The 20,761-nt window shown below is 39.6% G+C and overlaps 1 pseudogene; it reads left to right on the top strand.

The window, feature by feature from the left end:
• Nucleotides 1-1,247: 1,247 nt before the first annotated feature.
• On the top strand, nt 1,248-20,026 carry LOC126728394 (germin-like protein subfamily 1 member 19; annotated as a pseudogene).
• Nucleotides 20,027-20,761: the final 735 nt, after the last annotated feature.

The following is a 20,761-nucleotide window of genomic DNA, read 5'->3' as shown; positions in this document are numbered from 1 at the left end:
GTTTTACCTTGAGGATAGCTAGGTTAAATCCTCCACAAGTTTTTTACCGGTTTGATTTTCCTAAGTTATCATATCGTTGTGTTCTTTATTTTCCGCATTGTTTACATGATATGATTTACTTGTATTAACCTAGATTTGAATAATTTACCTAAATAATCATTTGGTTAAATAACTAGGTTAATCAACTTGTGTTTTAAGGGGTCTAAAAACGTACGGAAATTACTTAATAATTTTTGAATATTTGATACTATTTCCGAATCTAACTATTTAACGTTGATCCCAACTCTTAAATACCAGCTCTTCCTTGCGGTGTTTGCCACAGAAGTTGAAAATGGCTGATCCTTTCACAGAAAGATAAATGTTCGGAAATCCGAAGTCATAATAAGGTTGTTCTGATATTTTAATTTGTCGGTAAGAGAAATTGGAATACATTCTATGGGAATTCATTAACACGTAACATCAAACATGGTTGTGTCATTCAGTACTTCTTGTTTACTTTACATCTATAGATAATAGATTAATCCTGAAATGTTGTTCTAGTCCAACAAATTTCACTTTCTATCTCTTTCAAAAAATTATTTTGTAAGATGTAAGCAATGAGAATTCGTCTGTAATATTCTGTTAAAAATCTTCGATTTTAAACGAAATGCACCAAAAATATAGGGTCAACATAAAGAGAGAACAAAAAAGGTAAACGGCAACAATATAAAAAAATTAAAAATCTAATTAAACCATTAAGAAGTAATTAGTACCCATCAATCAAGATAAAGTCAATAAAATCATGCAAGATAAGAAAATAAGATAGTAAGTTTAAAACATTCGACTTAAAGAGTTTACGCCACGCATTGCAATGAGGACACAGTCAACATGCATGGAAGCTTCAGTCATTTCATTTTTAAATATACCATCAACATTTATAAGGCGCATTATTGGGTTGGCCAAAAAACAGTATGAAAACTATACAATAGCATTGAAGTGGTCAGGTTTCATTGGTTTTTAAACACGTGCAGACATGGTTAAAGAATGGTTCAATTCATAAATTAAAAATTGATAAAGGTTTAAGAAGTACCAAGCAAGAATGGTTCACCCCATAAACTAAAAAATGATATAAATTCAAATAAATTTTTTTTTCTTTTTTTTTTTTTGGTGAAAAACATGGACCGGTTCACTGACTCCTCTCTATAAATAGACATTTCCACATATGCTAAATTCTCATCCCTCATCCAAGCAAAGAATACTCGGAAGATAGAGATAACAAAACCTCAAACATGATTAAAGGTGTTACTTACCTTGTAACTGTGGCCCTTTTGGTTTTGGCATCCTCTCTTGTTTCTGCCTATGACCCTAGTCCTCTGCAAGACTTTTGTGTCGCAATCAACAACACAAATTCTGCTGGTATGTACATACTCTCATTATTATTTGCAGTAGTGGTAATTTTCATCAAGTTCATTTGAAATCATTAGAAGTTTTACACATTAATGAAATTATGCCTTCAATTAAAAAAAAAAAAAAATTAATGAAAACATGCCTTATGGTTGTATCATCATCTACGTCAGTTTTTTTTTTTCTTTTACTTGACTTGTTATTGTCCATTGTTACAGAAGTTTCTTGTTATTTATTTATTTATTTATTTTTCTGACAATGAAAAACTTTTCTTTGTGTAGTATTTGTGAATGGAAAATTTTGTACGGATCCAGCAGCAGTCACAGCCGATGATTTTTTCTTCTCCGGACTCAATATTCCTGCAAACACTGCAAATAAATTCGGATTCAATGTCACTCTTGTGAACGTCGATATGCTACCAGGTTTGAACACTCTAGGCATATCTTTTGCCCGTCTTGACTTTGCACCATATGGCTTGGATCCTCCACACACTCACCCTCGTGCCTCTGAGATTCTAGTAGTTGTAGAGGGTACTCTCTTAGTTGGATTTGTCACATCCAACCCAAACAAACTTGAAAATTCAAATATGTGTATAAACACCCTTGAACGTTTAGACCCCCAAATTACAACTTAACCAATTCAAATATTATGTCAAACAACTAGTGTGCGGAAACTTAACATAAGCTATAATATGGAATTGGAAAAACTATCTAAGCCAAATTAAAAACACAACCCACAGCAGTTAATAAAAAGGCAAAGATAAAAGGGAAGGAAGATGCAAACACAAAGACAACACGCGATGTGTTATCGAAGAGGAAACCGAAGCCCTCGGCGTAAAACCTCTTCGCCGCCCTCCAAGCGATAAACAATCCACTAGAAAATATAGTTGGGATACATGGACAGTAATAGACCCTCCAAGCCTAATCTACCCAGTGCACCTAAGCCCTCCAAAGCTTCTTGCTCCAACGAGGTTGCGCCGAACCTTTTTCTTTTCTAGCTTCCCGGATTCCGCTACTAGACTGTAGCAGCAACCAATGAAGATTGGTTCCTTCCTAACTGCTTCCCAGAAATCCAAACAGCTCTCTCACAGTGGTGAATATGGTGAGAACAAGGTTTGGTAAAGTGTCTCTCAAGGATTTGACAATGGAGAGGAAGAGAGTTGAGGAATTTGAAGAGACTCTAATGTATAGATTGTTGGTGAATCAATCTTGTTCTTCTTTAGGGTTTCTCTCTCAAAAATCTCTCTGGAAGCTCTCTTACATTTGTGGGTAAAAGGGGTATTTATATTGGAGTGGGAGAGGAATGTGAAACGTCAGGTTTTACAAAGCAGGGGTGGCTCGCGGCTTGACCTCGCGACTTGACTAAGTCGCGAGATCCAGTCGCGAGATAACCGTATGGCCAATTGTCCTGTTTTGTCCTGTAGTGCTCCAGCTAGCATGACTGTTCACCTTCCGGCATGCTTGGCACGTCTGCTACGTCTGGTGGCTTGCAGCCGCGAGTCACCCGCGAGGCCAAGCCGCGAGTCTCTGTTTTCTTGCACACTCTTGAGCAAACTTCACTCTATCTCACTCACTACCCTTACAACAAGCCCACCTAAATACAGGGTTACTAAATGCTGAAATACAAGCAAATTTGGCATGGAATAAAGCCAATTAGATGGTTGAATAAATTCAACCTTACAATCTCCCCCTTTGGCTATTCCGTGACAAAACCCTAAAATAGACTCTAGACTTAACATGTGAGTTGGGAACAGTTGAGCAAAACTCACTCACACCTAACTCTAGAAGCTGTGAAGCACTTGAATCATATGAACATAAGACTCCCGAAACACAACAATACACCATGATCATTGTAAGCAGAAAATCGTGAAATGCATATGAAACAGGCAATATGTGATCAAGCAAAGATGGAGTTAAGAAACAAACCATGGCTTGATCAACCAAGTAATCACTACAAGGTAGTGACCACAATGCTCATTCACACTTGGAATGAACACATGGACATACAAGCTAACAAGCACAAGGCAAGATACTTGTATGCTCAACACTTAACAAATGCATAATACACAAAGTATATGCATCTAGGAACAATCCTACAAGGGCACAAGAGTGACAGTACATAAATCAAAATGCAAGACATTTAGATAGAAGTACTGATTTCAACATAGCATAAAATGCTGCATTAAGCAAGGTACAAACCATAAAGCCTACATAATATGCATAAAACATTAACCCTAAAAGTTTACATAAGCACATGGGTACAAATCACAATATATCCTGAATAACATCAACAAAATATATAAAAGATTAAACCAAGAGTATAAGTTATGAGTTGGAAACAAATATACACCAAAACCACAATGTATCAAACTCATATAAACACTAAAAGTCCAAAAACATAAACCTATAAGTTTAGAGGATAAGACTTAAAACAAAAGTATGTCAAAAGTATGTGTGTACTCCCCTTATCACTATGCACACTTCCCTTTGAACTTTCTCCCCCTTACTGAATGCTCTCCCCCTTTTTGGCACGAATAGCTAAAGGTTGTCGTCCAACTTTTGTTGAATAGCGTCTAGCTGATTCTCCATAGTCTCGAGACGCATTTGAATATGGTTGTTTGTGGAGTAGAGAAGTGCTACAATCTCATCAATGCGTTTCTGAATATGCTCAAGTAAACTGCCCACACTATCAGTATGAGGAGCAGTCTGTACTTGCGGAATACTAGCTTGTGGAATTTCAGGAACAGCATGCGAAGTAGATGTGGTATGTGCAGGTGTCTCTGACTCAGGGGCAGATGGAGTAACCGGAGAGATGTGTGCACTCTTTGGTGTTTTAGAGGAGTGACTTCTGCTAGCTTGAAGGGCGTACATGGAAATAGGACGCTGACGGGTCAAAATTTTTCCATCTGTAGGAGGAACACTGCCTTCACGAAGAATGAGCTTCATGATGAGACTGCAAAATGGAATAATTCCTCGAGCTGCAGTTCGAACCGCGGTCTTCCTCATGGTGTAATAGATGTGAGCACATATATCAATGGGGGCTCCTGTAATAAGATCACAAAGGAATAGAGCTCTCCCAAGATTGATGAATGTAGTGTTGGACAGTGGGTAGAGATTAGTGAACATGATCAACTTCAATGTGGTCAGCTCTGGTGCAAACTTTGCGGTGCTGATGGATGTTCCTGTATTGGATACCTCATGATCGGATCCTAGGATTTGTAGAATTTCTTGAATCTCTGGAGTTCGATCATCGTACGGAGTTAGATCCACATTCTGAGGTCTAGTGATGCCGAGAAGATCTGCGATGGAGTTTGGGGAAATGTCAAACTCTTTTCCTCTGACCCAGAAAATAAGTTCAGCTCCAAGATCAGTTGCATTGGAGAAGCATTCTTTGACCAGTTCATCCATTGGATCGTCAAAGTTCCCAAACAAGTTTGCCCAATCTCGTTGCTCAAAGATTCGAGGGATAAAAGTGGTCCCTAAGGTGTTAAACTCCACCAACCGTTCCACTATAGGAGTTGACTTGTCAAAGATGTTTGAGTAGATGTGTGAGGTAAGTGGAGTTCTGAACCTCTCCTCATTGGGGTCTTGAGATGCCTGTGATGATAGTCGAGTCCTTTTAGCAACTGGTGTTGATGGATCGTCAGCAACAATGTCTTTACCCCTGGAAGATCGACGAGACATCTGCAAGAGAATAGGCCCACAGCAAAGAACCAACAACAGTACCACACAAGATAAATATCAACATGATTCGATGCAAATAGAAGTGAAAAACAGAGATTTCAATACATAAATACAAACTTAAGATAGTGCAGACCCAAACAAACTTCCATCAATACTAAGGTGCACAATATGACAAGTGCAGCAAAATGGTGATAGTGCAAAAGAGCATAGAGAGACAAATTCAACCAGAACTGTCAATGAGACAATTTACCATGACCATGATATGCATATAAAGACAGCATTTGAACATTAAGAACGGATATCATAAAACATACCACATAAGATATGAACATGGAAAAAAAATTTCAAAATGAAGGATCAGAGCACCCAAACTAGAGCACATGGCTGTGAGACACAACATTCAGAAAAGGAAGTTGTTTTAAAGGAATAATTTCAAGATGCCAACATCCACACGTTATGTTAACATAAAAGCACAGTAAACCAATGCCGTAAACCAACATCAACACACAAACAAGTGAAAGGAGCAAGTCATATAAATACCAAACCCATTGAACAAAAGATTTTCAGAATCAACAACAGGCAGATATCAGAACAATGAAAAAACACATTGTGACCACTCAACATGAAAACGGATGAAATCAACAACAAACATAACAAGTCATACCTATTACACAAAGAGAGGAATGTTTCGAACACAATATCAATCCAAATGGTAAGAAAAACATCCATGAAATAGGGAAAATGAGATGAGGAAAACAAGACTCATACCTTTTCTTGATGATTTGGATAAGAAATGAAGCAGCAATGAGGTTTGAAAATGGGTACACGGAGTGTTTGGGAAGGAGACAGTTGAGAGAGAAGATGAACAGTCACAAAAGTTCGAGGGAAAAACTGAAAAAGATTTAAAAACTGCCCCTATTTTTGCCAAACACGCGTTTTTCGCGACTAAAGAGAGTCGCCAACAAGTCGCCAGTTCAAGCCGCCAAAACACTCAAAGACAAAAGTTTGAAAAAAAATTTCTAAGTGTTTTTCGCGACTGGAAGGTCTACCCGTGAGTGAGTCGCGAGCTGAGCCGCGAAAATCTCTGAGTAACCCTCGCGACTGGACCTTCCACTCGCGAACAAGTCGCCAAAAATGACCCGCGAAGACGTGACTGAGGCTCGCGACTTGACTTACTCGCGACTGAGTCGCCAAAACAGGGCAAAACAAGTTTTTTGAAATTTTCAAATTTTTAAACAAAATACTTTCCAAAAACACCTAAAACACTCAAAAATCTTTTTGTGTTTGAATTAACAAAGATTGAGCATGTGAAAACACATTTCATCAAGTACAATCACACAAATGAATATGGCATTTGTTGAACATAAACTTGTGTGTTGTGTGTGGATATCAACAATGAGATAGTCCTTAGTCTAATGTGAAGCTTCAATGATCAATTCAACCAAGGCATACACAATTAGCACTAGATCAAGTGATCCATCTTAATTATAGAAATATGTATATATGACCTCCCACAAAACTTGATAACATATCTTGGAGCATTACATTGACTCCACTTTCAAACATAACATTTGATCATTTTGATTTTTTGAGACAATCATCTCTCATTGTGAGAGTGATATTTGATATTTCACTTTAAAAAACAAGCTGTAAGGTTGAATTTATTCAACCATCTAATTGGCTTTATTCCGTGCCAAATTTGCTTGTAATTCAGCATTTAGTAACCCTGTATTTAGGTGGGATTGTTGTAAGGGTAGTGAGTGAGATAGTGTGAAGATTGCTCAAGAGTGTGCAAGAAAACAGAGTGTCGCGGGTGGACTCGCGGCTTCAACCCGCCAGAAGATGCACACGTGCCAAGCATGCTGGAAGATGAACAGTCATGCTAGCTGGAGCACTACAGGACAAAACAGGACAACTGGCCATACGGTTAACTCGCGACTGGAACTCGCGACTTAGTCAAGCCGCGAGGTCAAGCTGCGAGCCACCCCTGTTTTGGAAAAACCTGACGTTTCGCATTCCACTCCACTTCAGTATAAATACCCTTTTAACCCACGATTGAAAGAGAGCTTCCAGAGAGAATTTTGTGAGAGAAACCCTAACGAAAAACCAGATTGTTTCACCCACAATCTCTACCTTAGAGTCTCATCAAATTCCCTCACTCTCTTCCTCTCCATTGTCAAATCCTTGAGAGGCCATTATACCAAACCTGGTTCTCACCATTATCATCCCTGTGAGACAGACGTTTGGAGTTTTGGGAAGCAGTTAGGAAGGAGCCAATCTTTATTGGTTGATGCTACGGTGTAGTAGCGGAATCCGGAAAGCTAGAAAAGAAAAAGGTTCGGCGCAACCTCGTTGGAGCAAGAAGCTTGGAGGGCTTAGGTGCATTGGGTAGATTAGGCTTGGAGGGTCTATTGCTGTCCTTGTATCCCAACTGTATTTTCTAGTGGATTGATTACCGCTCGGAGGGCGGCGGAGAGGTTTTTCGCCGAGGTCTTCGGTTTCCTCTTCGATAACATATCTGGTGTTATCGCTGTGTTTGCATCTTCCTTCCTCTCTATCTCTGCCTTTACATTATCTGCTGTGGTTTATTTTGTTGTGGCTTAGATAGTTGTTTAATCAATTCCATGTTATAGCATATGTTAAGTTTCCGCACACTAGTTGTTTAACATATTGCATGTGTTGATTAAATTGGTTTTTGGGGGTCTAAACGTTCAAAAGTGTTTTTGTACACGTTTTTGAACTTTCAATTGGTATCAGAGCGGGTACACAGCTGTTTGGTTTCATTACCATTGTGTGATCCTTGACTCCCTTTTTGAGATGGATAGGTCTCAATCCCTTAATGCACCTCCATATTTTGATGGAAGTAATTATGCGTTTTGGAAGGTTCGTATGAGAGCTTTTCTATGCTCTATTGATGAATCCGTGTGGGATGCTGTTGAGATAGGTTGGACCAAACCTGAGGCAGCCAAATCCACATGGGATAAGGCAGCACTTGCTGCATCTAATGCTAACAGTAAAGCACTAAATGCTATTTTCTGTGGTGTGTCTCCAGATGAATTTCACAGGATTTCTCACATTACCATTGCCAAAGTTGCATGGGAGATTCTGGAAACAACTTATGAAGGCACGAAGAAAGTAAAAGATACCAAGTTACAAATGCTGACCACTCGGTTTGAGGAGCTCAAGATGAGTGAGGATGAGTCTTTCGACTCTTTCTATGGGAAGTTAAATGAAGTGGTTGTCAGTAAGTTTAACTTGGGGGAGAAGATGGAGGACTCAAAGATTGTGAGGAAGATCCTTCGATCATTGCCGGAAAGCTTCCGTGCCAAAGTAACAGCCATTGAAGAGAGCAAGGATCTTGACGACATCAAGGTTCAGGAGCTGGTTGGTTCTCTACAAACCTATGAGATGACTCTGCCAAATCAACGGAAGAGTAAATCCCTTGCTCTCAAGACCACTAATGAGAAGGTGGAAGATCAAGGCTCGTCAGGAGAAGATATGGTTGACAAAGATGTAGCCTATCTTGTTAAAAATTTCAGAAAGTTTTTGAAATTCAAAAACAATGGAAAATTTGATGATAAGAGAAAATTCCAAAATTCTGGAAGGGAGAAGAGGGATTTCCAAAGGAAAGATGGAAAAGAATCCCAATCCACACAAGGTGTTGTTTGTTTTGAATGCAACGGGCATGGACACTTCAAGAAGGAATGTCCTAATTATTTGAAATCGAAAGGCAAGGTGTATGCCACGACCTTGAGTGATTCAGACTCGTCCGACTCAGAATCTGAAGAGAGCTGTGATGGAGAAGGGAACTATTCAGCTTTCATGACGATTGCTCATGTTGAGTCTTCGGATGAATTGAATTTGCTTGTTCAAGACCTTGGAGAACATAGTGAGGATGACTCACTAGGAATTGTTGAAGAATCAGAAGCTGAAGAAGAAGAAAGCACAGCTACTCTTCAAGAAAATTACAACTCACTTTTGGAGAAATCTGGTGAATACACAAGGGTGGCCAAGGCTGCTGTGAGAAAGATGAAGAAGGCTGAGGAGGACTACAAAAGTCTCCTAATCCGGTATAGGGAGGCCAAATGCGAGATTGAAACTTTGAATGGTGAGCTCTCCGAAGCTTACACTAAAGTGAGATTTCTTGAAAGTGAGGTTGTTCAAGCAAATGCAAAAATAGAGAGGGTCACCACCAAGAAGCTAGATGATGTTATATCATCTCAGAAGAGCTTCTCAGACAAATCCGGACTGGGATATACCAGAGGAAGTAGTACAACTGGAAGTGTCACCAAAGAAGTGAAGTTTGTCAAAGCCAGAGATCCAGTTGTAGCTAACCCTACTGGTGTGAAGCTCGAGGTGGAGGAGAAGGAGAATGTGGTGAACAAACGGATGCTGAATCATCGTAATCAGTATGTGGGCAGGTTTGAATCTCATGCCAAAACACGTCCTCGACCACAAAGAGGTCCTAGAGGAATGTATGTGTGCCATTATTGCGGACTTCAAGGGCACACTCGACCAAATTGCCAAAAGCTGAGAGCAAAGAACAATGCTACTCCTCAAAGGTCAGGAGGACCAAGAATTGATAGGAGAACTTGGGCAGGGGATCAACCTAGAGAGCAAAATGGAGATCCCGGAATGATGAACGTGATGAAGATGATTGGTGCATTCACCAAATGCTTGGAAAGCTTCTCACGAAGGTTTGAAAGCCCTAACTCCCGTACCCAATCCTTCAAGGAAATCACCCCAAACGCAAGTGACGTGTGGGTGAAAAGGGGTACTCATGCATAAGCATTACAACATGTCCATGCATTAATACTTCCTATGCTTTGTGACTATGTTTGTGTGGTATGCTTGTTGTTTTTGACTTTGGTTGTTTGATTATTCTTCTTGTGAATATTTCTTTATTGTGTTTTATCAATCTTTTTGTTTCTTGTGTCAAAAATCCAAAAATTACATAAAAATTTGAAAATCAAAAGCTTGATTGACTTTGTTGAGTTTTGTCTTAAAACTCGTTTTGCCTTGTACCTTTGTGCTAATGGCTTTGTGCATTTTCGAGCATTGCTTGTTTTCATGCACTCATATCACCATGGGAAAAATCTTGAAATCTATGTGATTGTTGTAAATAGATCTTCAAACTTGTCATGAATGATTAGTGAATGGTTATGTTGATCTTGAAACATGCATAGACTTGTGTCTATATCTCTTCCCACTTTTTATTTTTTTTTTGCTAAAAAGAGCTCACCAAATGTAAATCTCCAAATGAAAAGAGATATTGAGCTGCAAAAGCCTGTCGCACATTCTAGTATTTGACTAGGAAAAAGGGTAAGCGACTTTATATTAAAAGTGAAATTTCTTTCAAAAAGGCCAAAGGCCTGTTCTTCAAAGAAAAGTGTTGTCTATCTCTCTCACAATGAGAGATGATTGCCTCAAAAGATCAAATGTTAAGGCTGAAAGTGGAGTCAAATGAAAAACTCCAAGTTATGATTATCAAGTTATGTGGGAGGTCATATATTCATATTTCTATAATTGAGATTGGTCACATGATCTAGTGCTAATTGTGTATGTCTTGGTTGAATTGATCATTGAAGCTTCACATTAGACAAAGGACTATCTCAGTGTTGATATCCACACACAACACACAAGTTTATGTTCAATAAATGCCATATTCATTTGTGTGATTGTACTTGATAAAATGTGTTTTCACATGCTCAATCTTTGTTAATTCAAGCACAAAAAGGTTTTTGAGTGTTTTAGGTGTTTTTGGAAAGTGTTTTGCTGGAAAAATCTGAAAAATTTCAAAAATACAGTTTTGCCCTGTTTTGGCGGCTCAGTCGCGGGTATGTCAAGTCGCGAGCCTCAGTCGCATCTTCGCTGGTCAGTTTTGGCGACTTGTTCACGAGTGGAAGGTCTAGTCGCGAGATTCACTCAGAGATTTTCGCGGCTTAGCTCGCGACTCACTCGCGGGTAGACCTTCCAGTCGCGAAAAATACTTAGAAAAATTTTTCAAAATTTTGTTCTTGAGTGCTTTGGCGGCTTGAGTTGGCGACTGTGTGGCGACTTAATCCAGTCGCGAAAATCGCGTGTTTTGCAGAAACAGGAGCAGTTTTTAAACCTCTTTCAGTTTTCCCTCGAACTTTTGTAACTGTTCATTTTCACTTAAAACTGCTGTTTTCTCCCAAAACTCTTCGTGAATCCATTTTTCAAACCCCTTTGGTGCTTCGTTTCTTCTCCAAATCATCAAGAAAAGGTATGGGTATTTTGCTTTCTCAATCTCATTTTCTTTTCCCTGCATATTTCTGTTGCTGTTTGGACTGGTATTGTATTCGTTATACTTATCTCTATGTGTAATGGGTATGGAGTGTATTGTTTGATATTGTTCTCACCTGTTTTCATGCTGAGCAGTCACAATGTGTTTTTCATTGTTCTGATTTTTGCTTATTATTGAATCTGAGAATCTTTTCTGAAATGGGTTTGGTGTTTATTTGTCTTACTCTTACACTTGCCTGAATATTGATGTTTGGTTTCTTCATGATTGAATTTTTCTCCCTATGTTCATTCCTCTGATGGAGTGATTTATGCTATCTGCTCAAAATGTTCAAATGCAGTTTCTAATTGCATATCATGGTCATGTTAACCTGTCTAAATGACAGTTGTGATGTCTTTCTTTGTCTTGGTGCACTTTTACCAAGTTTGATGCACGTATTAGTTTGTGCTTCTGTGTATTGTTGGAAGGATTGGTTGGGTCTGCACTATATTCAGTCTGGGTTTTTATATTGAAATATTGTTTATACTGAATCTTGTTGACAATCTTTTGTGGGGTATTGTTGCTTGGTTCTTTTCTGTTGGCCTGTTCTTTTGCAGATGTCTCGTCGATCTTCCAGGGGTAAAGACATTGTTTCTGACGAACCAGCAACCCCAGTTGCTAAAAGGACTCGTCTTTCATCTCAAGCATCTCAAGATCCCAATGAGGATAGATTCAGAGTTCCCCTGAACTCACACGCCTACTCAAATGTGTTTGACAAGTCAACAACTATAGTGGAGCGGGTAGTAGAGTTCAACACCTTAGGGACTACTTTCATCCCTCGAATCTTTGAAAAACGAGACTGGGCAAACTTGTTCGGAAACTTTGATGATCCAATGGATGAGCTGGTCAAGGAATGCTTCTCCAATGCATCTGATCTTGGACCTATCCTCATTTTCTGGGTCAGAGGAACAGAGTTTAGTGTTACCCCAGACTCCATCGCAAATCTGCTCGGCATCACCAGACCTCAGAATGTGAATTTGACTCCCTATGATGAACGAAATCCAGAGGTTGGGGAAATTTTACAAATTCTAGGTCACGATCATGAGGTATCCAGTGCAGGAACTTCCATCAGCACCGCAAAATTTGCATCTGAGCTGACCACACTGAAGTTGATCATGTTCACCAATCTCTACCCACTGTCCAACACTACATTCATCAATCTTGGGAGAGCTATATTTCTGTGTGATCTCATTACCGGAGCCCCTATTGATATATGTGCTCACATCTACTACAACTTGAGGAAGACCGCGTGTCGATCTACAGCTCGAGGAATCATTCCATTTTGCAGTCTCGTCATGAAACTCATTCTTAATGCAGGCATTACTCCTCCTGCAGATGGTAAAATTTTGACTCGTCAACGTCCCATTTCATTATTCACTCTTCAAGCAAGCAGAAGTCACTCCTCCAAATCACCAAGACGTGCTCACATCTCTCCGTTTGATCCATCTGCCCCTGACTCAGAGACACCTGCACATACCACATCTGCATCACGTGATGTTCCTGATACTTCACCGGCTGATATTCCGCAAGCACAAACTGCTTCTCATACTGACAGATTTGGTAGTGTTCTTGAGCGTATTCAGAAACGCGTTGATGAGCTTGTGTCACTTCTCTACTCCACAAACAACCATGTCCAAATGCGCCTCGAGGCTATGGAAAATCAGCTAGATGAGATTCAACGAAAGTTAGACGAAAGTCTTTAGCTATTCGTGACAAAAAGGGGGAGAGCATTCAGTAAGGGGGAGAAAAGTTCAAAGGGAAGTGTGCATAGTGATAGGGGGAGTACACACACACACATACTTTTGTTTTTCGTCTTATCTTCTAAACTTATGGTTCTTTTGGTTTTGATACACTGTGTTTTGGTGTATAACTGTTTCTAACTCTCTTCATATACTCTTGGTTTAAACTTTAATATATGTTGATGATGTTATTCAGGTATTTGTTGGTTTGTACCCATATGCTTTTGTAAGCTTTTAGGGTTTATGTTTTATGCATAGTTTGTAGGCCTTGTGGTATGTACCATGCTTAAGTGCAGCCTTTATGCTATGTTGAAATCAGTACTTTAATCTAAATGTTCTGCATTGTGATTGTTGTACTGTCACTCTTGTGCCCTTGTAGGATTGTTCCTAGATGCATATGCCTTGGGTGCTATGCATTGGTTGAGTGTTGTGCATACAAGTGTCTTGCCTTGTGCTTGTTAACTTGTATGTCTTTGTGTTCATTCCAAGTGTGAATGAGCACTGTGATCACTACCTTGTGGTGTTCACTTGGTTGATCAAGCCATGGTTTGTTTATTAACTCCATCTTTTGCTTGATCTCATATTGCCTGTTTCATATGCATTAATAATTTTCTGCTTACAATGATCATGGTGTATTGTTGTGTTTCAGGAGTCTATGTTCATATGATTCAAGTGCTTCACAGCTTCTAGAGTTAGGTGTGAGTGAGTTTTGATCAACTGTTCCCAACTCACATGTTAAGTCTAGAGTCTGTTTTAGGGTTTTGTCACGGAATAGCCAAAGGGGGAGATTGTAAGGTTGAATTTATTCAACCATCTAATTGGCTTTATTCCGTGCCAAATTTGCTTGTAATTCAGCATTTAGTAACCCTGTATTTAGGTGGGATTGTTGTAAGGGTAGTGAGTGAGATAGTGTGAAGATTGCTCAAGAGTGTGCAAGAAAACAGAGTGTCGCGGCTGGGACTCACGGGTGGACTCGCGGCTTCAACCCGCCAGAAGATGCACACGTGCCAAGCATGCTGGAAGATGAACAGTCATGCTAGCTGGAGCACTACAGGACAAAACAGGACAACTGGCCATACGGTTAACTCGCGACTGGAACTCGCGACTTAGTCAAGCCGCGAGCCACCCCTGTTTTGGAAAAACCTGACGTTTCGCATTCCACTCCACTTCAGTATAAATACCCTTTTAACCCACGATTGAAAGAGAGCTTCCAGAGAGAATTTTGAGAGAGAAACCCTAACGAAAAACCAGATTGTTTCACCCACAATCTCTACCTTATAGTCTCATCAAATTCCCTCACTCTCTTCCTCTCCATTGTCAAATCCTTGAGAGGCCATTATACCAAACCTGGTTCTCACCATTATCATCCCTGTGAGACAGACGTTTGGAGTTCTGGGAAGCAGTTAGGAAGGAGCCAATCTTTATTGGTTGATGCTACGGTGTAGTAGCGGAATCCGGAAAGCTAGAAAAGAAAAAGGTTCGGCGCAACCTCGTTGGAGCAAGAAGCTTGGAGGGCTTAGGTGCATTGGGTAGATTAGGCTTGGAGGGTCTATTGCTGTCCTTGTATCCCAACTGTATTTTCTAGTGGATTGATTACCGCTTGGAGGGCGGCGGAGAGGTTTTTCGCCGAGGTCTTCGGTTTCCTCTTCGATAACATATCTGGTGTTATCGCTGTGTTTGCATCTTCCTTCCTCTCTATCTCTGCCTTTACATTATCTGCTGTGGTTTATTTTGTTGTGGCTTAGATAGTTGTTTAATCAATTCCATGTTATAGCATATGTTAAGTTTCCGCACATTAGTTGTTTAACATATTGCATGTGTTGATTAAATTGGTTTTTGGGGGTCTAAACATTCAAAAGTGTTTTTGTACACGTTTTTGAACTTTCACAAGCTTTTGGCTTTTGAATAAACATTCACTTTAATATAAGGTCGCTTACCCTTTTTCCTAGTCGAATACTAGAATGTGCGACAGGCTTTTGCAACTCAAAATCTCTTTTCATTTGGAGATTTACATTTGGTGAGCTCTTTTTAGCAAAAACAAAAATAAAGAGTGGGAAGATATATAGACACAAGTCTATGCATGTCTCAAGATCATCATAACCATTCACTAATCATTCATGACAAGTTTGAAGATCTATTTACAACAATCACATAGATTTCAAGATTTCTCCCACAGTGATATGAGTGCAAAGAAAAAAGCAATGCTCGAAAATGCACAAAGCCATTGGCACAAAGGTACAAGGCAAAACAGGTTTTGAGACAAAAGCTCAACAATGTCAATCAAACTTTTTGATTTTCTAATTTTTATGTGATTTTTGGATTTTTGACACTAGAAGAAAAAGATTGATCAAAAACAAAATAAATTAAAAGTACGCACAAATAGACAAGCAAACAACCAACAGCAAAAACAGCAAGCAAACAAACAAACAAACAAACATCGTCGCAAAGCATAGGAAGTATTAATGCATGGATATGTTGTAATGCTTATGCATGAGTACCCTTTTTCACCCACACGTCACTTGCGTTTGGGGTGATTTCCTTATAGGATTGGGTACGAGAGTTAGGGCTTTCAAACCTTCGTGAGAAGCTTTCCAAGCAGTTGGTGAATGCACCAATCATCTTCATCACGTTCATCATTCCGGGATCACCATTTTGATCTCTAGATTGTTCACTTGCCCAATTTCTTCTATCATTTCTAGGTCCTCCTGACCTTAGAGGAGTTGCACTATTCTTTGCTCTCAGCTTTTGGCAATTTGGTCAAGTATGCCCTTGAAGTCCGCAATGATGACACACATAGGTTGATCTAGGACCTCTTTGTGGTCGTGGACGAGACTTGGCACGAGATTCAGACCTGCCCACATACTGATTGCGGGGATTCAACAACCGTTGGTTCTCCACATTCTTCTTCTCCTCCATCTTGAGCTTCTCAACAGTAAGGTCAACTACAACTGGATCTTTAGCCTTTACAAACTTCACTTCTTTAGTGACAGTTCCAGATGAGCTACTTCCTCCGGTATATCCCAATCCAGATTTTTCTGAAAAACTCTTTTGAGATGAAATAACATCATCTAGCTTCTTGGTGGTGACCCTCTCTATTTTAGCATTTGCTTGCACAACCTCTTGTTCAAGAAATCTCACTTTTGTGTAAGCTTCTGACAGCTCACCATTCAGTGTTTCTATCTCACATTTGGCCTCCCTATATCGGATTAGGAGACTTTTGTAATCCTCCTCTGCCTTCTTCATTTTTCTCACAGCAGCCTTGGCCACCCTTGTGTACTCACCCGACTTCTCCAGGAGTGAGTTATAATTCTCTTGAAGATTGGCTGTGCTTTCATCTTCTTCAACATCTAATTTTTCAACAATTCCCAGTGATTCTTCATCACTATGTTCTCCAAGGTCTCGTACAAGCAGATTCAACTCGTCTGAAGACTCAACATGAGCAATAGTCATAAAAGCTGAATAGTTCCCCTCTCCATCACAGCTTTCTTCAGATTCTGAGTCAGATGAATCCGAGTCACTCAATGTCGTGGTATACACTTTGCCTTTCGATTTCAAATAATTTGGACATTCCTTCTTAAAGTGTCCATGCCCGTTACATTCGAAACAAGTGACACCTTGTGTAGGTTGGGATTCTTTTCCATCTTTCCTTTTGAATTCCTTTTTCTCCCTTCATGAACTTTGGAATTTTCCTTTATCACCAAATTTGCCATTATTTTTGAATTTCAAGAATTTTCTGAAATTTTTAACAAAGTATGCAACATCTTTGTCAACCACATCTTCTCCCGATGAGTCTTGATCTTCCACCTTCTCATTAATGGTCTTAAGAGCAAGAGATTTACTCTTCCGTTGATTGGGAAGCGACATCTCATAAGTCTGAAGAGAACCAACCAGCTCCTGGACTTTGATGTCATCAAGGTCCTTGCTCTCTTTAATCGCTGTCACTTTAGCACGAAAACTTTCCGGCAATGATCGAAGGATCTTCCTTACAATTTTAGAATCCTCCGTTTTCTCCCCCAAATTGAACTTGCTGACAACCACCTCATTTAGCTTCCCATAAAAAGAGTCAAAGGACTCATCCTCACTCATTTTGAGCTCCTCAAACCGAGTGGTCAGCATTTGCAACTTGGTGTCTTTCACTTTCTTCGTGCCTTCGTAGGTGGTTTCCAATATCTCCCATGCTTCTTTGGCAACGGTAATGTGAGAAATCCTATGAAATTCATCTGGAGACACACCATAGAAAATAGCATTGAATGCTTTACTGTTAGCATTAGATGCAGCAAGTGCTGCCTTATCCCATGTGGATTTGGCTTCCTCAGGCCTGGTCCAACCTATCTCAACAGCATCCCAAACAGATTCATCAATAGAACACAGAAAAGCTCTCATGCGAACCTTCCAAAAAGCATAATTACTACCATCAAAATATGGAGGTGCATTTAGGGATTGAGACCGATCCATCTCAAAAGGGAGTCAAGGATCACACAATGGTAATGAAACCACTAGAAGTGTACCCGCTCTGATACCAAATGAAAATTCAAATATGTGTATAAACACCCTTGAACGTTTAGACCCCCAACTTACAACTTAACCAATTCAAGCATTATGTCAAACAACTAGTGTGCGGAAACTTAACATAAGCTATAATATGGAATTGGAAAAACTATCTAAGCCAAATTAAAAACACAACCCACAGCAGTTAATAAAAAGGCAAAGATAAAAGGGAAGGAAGATGCAAACACAAAGACAACACGCGATGTGTTATCGAAGAGGAAACCGAAACCCTCAGCGTAAAACCTCTCCGCCGCCCTCCAAGCGGTAAACAATCCACTAGAAAATATAGTTGGGATATATGGACAGCAATAGACCCTCCAAGCCTAATCTACCCAGTGCACCTAAGCCCTCCAAGCTTCTTGCTCCAACGAGGTTGCGCCGAACCTTTTTCTTTTCTAGCTTCCCGGATTCCGCTACTAGACCGTAGCATCAACCAATGAAGATTGGTTCCTTCCTAACTGCTTCCCAGAAATCCAAACAGCTCTCTCACAGTGATGAATATGGTGAGAACAAGGTTTGGTAAAATGCCTCTCAAGGATTTGACAATGGAGAGGAAGAGAGTTGAGGAATTTGAAGAGACTCTAATGTATAGATTGTTGGTGAATCAATCTTGTTCTTCTTTAGGGTTTCTCTCTCAAAAATCTCTCTGGAAGCTCTCTTACATTTGTGGGTAAAAGGGGTATTTATACTGGAGTGGGAGAGGAATGTGAAACGTCAGGTTTTACAAAACAGGGGTGGCTCGCGGCTTGACCTCGCGACTTGACTAAGTCGCGAGATCCAGTCGCGAGATAACCGTATGGCCAGTTGTCCTGTTTTGTCCTGTAGTGCCCCAACTAGCATGACTGTTCACCTTCCGGCATGCTTGGCACGTGTGCTACGTCTGGCGGCTTGCAACCGCGAGTCACCCATGAGGCCAAGCCACGAGTCTCTGTTTTCTTGCACACTCTTGAGCAAACTTCACTCTATGTCACTCACTACCCTTACAACAAGCCCACCTAAATATAGGGTTACTAAATGCTGAAATACAAGCAAATTTGACACGGAATAAAGCCAATTAGATGGTTGAATAAGTTCAACCTTACAAAACTCTTCACCAAAGTTTTAAACAAGGGAGACGTCTTTACATTCCCAATTGGTCTCATTCACTTCCAATTCAACATAGGGCAAACCAATGTTGTTGCTTATGCTAGTCTCAATAGCCAAAATCCCGGGGTGATCACCATTGCAAACACGGTCTTTGGATCTAATCCTCCCATCAATTCAGATGTTCTCATCAAAGCCTTCCAAGTTGACAAGAATGTAGTTGATTATCTTCAGAAACAATTCTAGTCAAACCACAATTTGGAAAAATAAATGTAATAGGAATGATGAACAATTAGAAAGTAGAGTTTGAATAAAGTTTACCTTGATTTTTTATATGTAATGCCATAAAAATAATTATAATAAAATAAAATTACCTTATGATTTTTTTATGTGCCATGGTGTCCAAGCAAATGTAGAGCAATTAGTGCATTACTAAACAGACAAAAATTGTATTAAAGATAGAATTTTTATTTCAATGTTACAACATGGCCAAATTGAGGGCTCAGTAGCACTTACCTATGTTGAAGAACATTCCTACAGGTAATTAAGGAAAGAAGTAATACTTTTTATTTGTGAAATTCAACGGTCATATCTTATACCATCTACATTAGATTTTTTCTTCTTTTTTTTTCCCTACATGACATCCTATTGTCTGTTGTTATAGAATTTTCTTATTTGTGACAATAACAAACTTTTCTTTGCGTAGTATTTGTGAATGAAAAATTTTCCAAGGACCCAGTAATTGTCATAGCCAACGATTTTTTCTTTCCTAGACTCCATATTCCTAGAAACACAACTGCAAGTAAACTCGAATCAAGTGTACACTTGACATGTCAATCTTGTGAACATTGATAAATTACCAAGTCTCAATTACACTCTAGGTACATCTTTGGCTCGTCTTGACTTTGCACCATATGGCCTAAATCCTCCTCACACTCACCCTCGTGGCACTGAGCTTTTGGTAGTCATGGAGGGAACTCTCTTTGTTGGATTTGTCACATCAAACCCAAACAAACTCTTCACCAAAGTTCTAAACAAGGGAGACGTCTTTGTATTCCCAATTGGTCTCATTCACTTCCAATCCAACATAGGGCAGACCAACGCTTTTGCCTTTGCTAGTCTCAGCAATCAAAATCTTAGGTTGATCACCATAGTAAACATGGTCTTTGGATAATCCTCCAATCAATCCTGATGTTCTTGCCAAGGCCGTCTAGTTGGACAAGAATGTAGTTGATTATCTTAAAAAAAAATTCTATGTCAACCGCAATTTGGAAAAATATTCGTAATAGAAATTGTAAGGACCAGATTGAGTTCCTGGCCCAAAAGATGGATGGACTCAGGTCCAACAAGCTTAAAACAATGAATTTGTAAAGAATGGGTTGGAAAGCTGGGCTAAAATGAGTTGGATTATAAATAAAGTAGGCTCAAATGACAAGAACAGGAAGATATATTGATTTAAAGTAAAGAAAATCATCCTTGGCACAGTCTGAGGTGATCAGTTTTTATATATTTCTCACAAGTTTGATTACAACTTTTGTTCCTGATTGCTACAGTGTTTCTCTCTTTTTCTCGATCCCCTTCTCTTAGTGCCTCTCTCTCCTTTTATACTCTCTTCCCCTTTCACCTTTATCGTCCACATGCAGGCCAAATAGTTGGTGTTGATACTTGTCCCATCAACGCCTTCCTGAAGTCTATATGTAGTAGTTGTAAGGCTGAAAACCACTGTTCAAGTATCACCTCCACATCAATGCGGTCAGAAGGTTAGCTGCAGAGCATTCAATGCGGTGGTAGCAGCTTTCTAATTATATATTTTAAGACTTCTCCCTATCCTATGTTTCTGTAATGTTTATCCGTATCAACAAAGTTTCCTAGAACGTTCCCCTAGACGGCAGACCACCACTTTGAACCTTAGCTTTGGTTAGCTGAAGAGGCATTCATCCTTGGACCACCCTTATGGGTTCTTATAACCAAAACTAACTTCTTCATTTACCAACACGGACTCCCCTAGCAATGTTTACTCC

This window comes from Quercus robur, chromosome 1 (assembly GCF_932294415.1).
Source record: "Quercus robur chromosome 1, dhQueRobu3.1, whole genome shotgun sequence".
Lineage (NCBI taxonomy): Eukaryota > Viridiplantae > Streptophyta > Magnoliopsida > Fagales > Fagaceae > Quercus > Quercus robur.
This window is presented reverse-complemented; position numbering and strand designations above follow the sequence as displayed.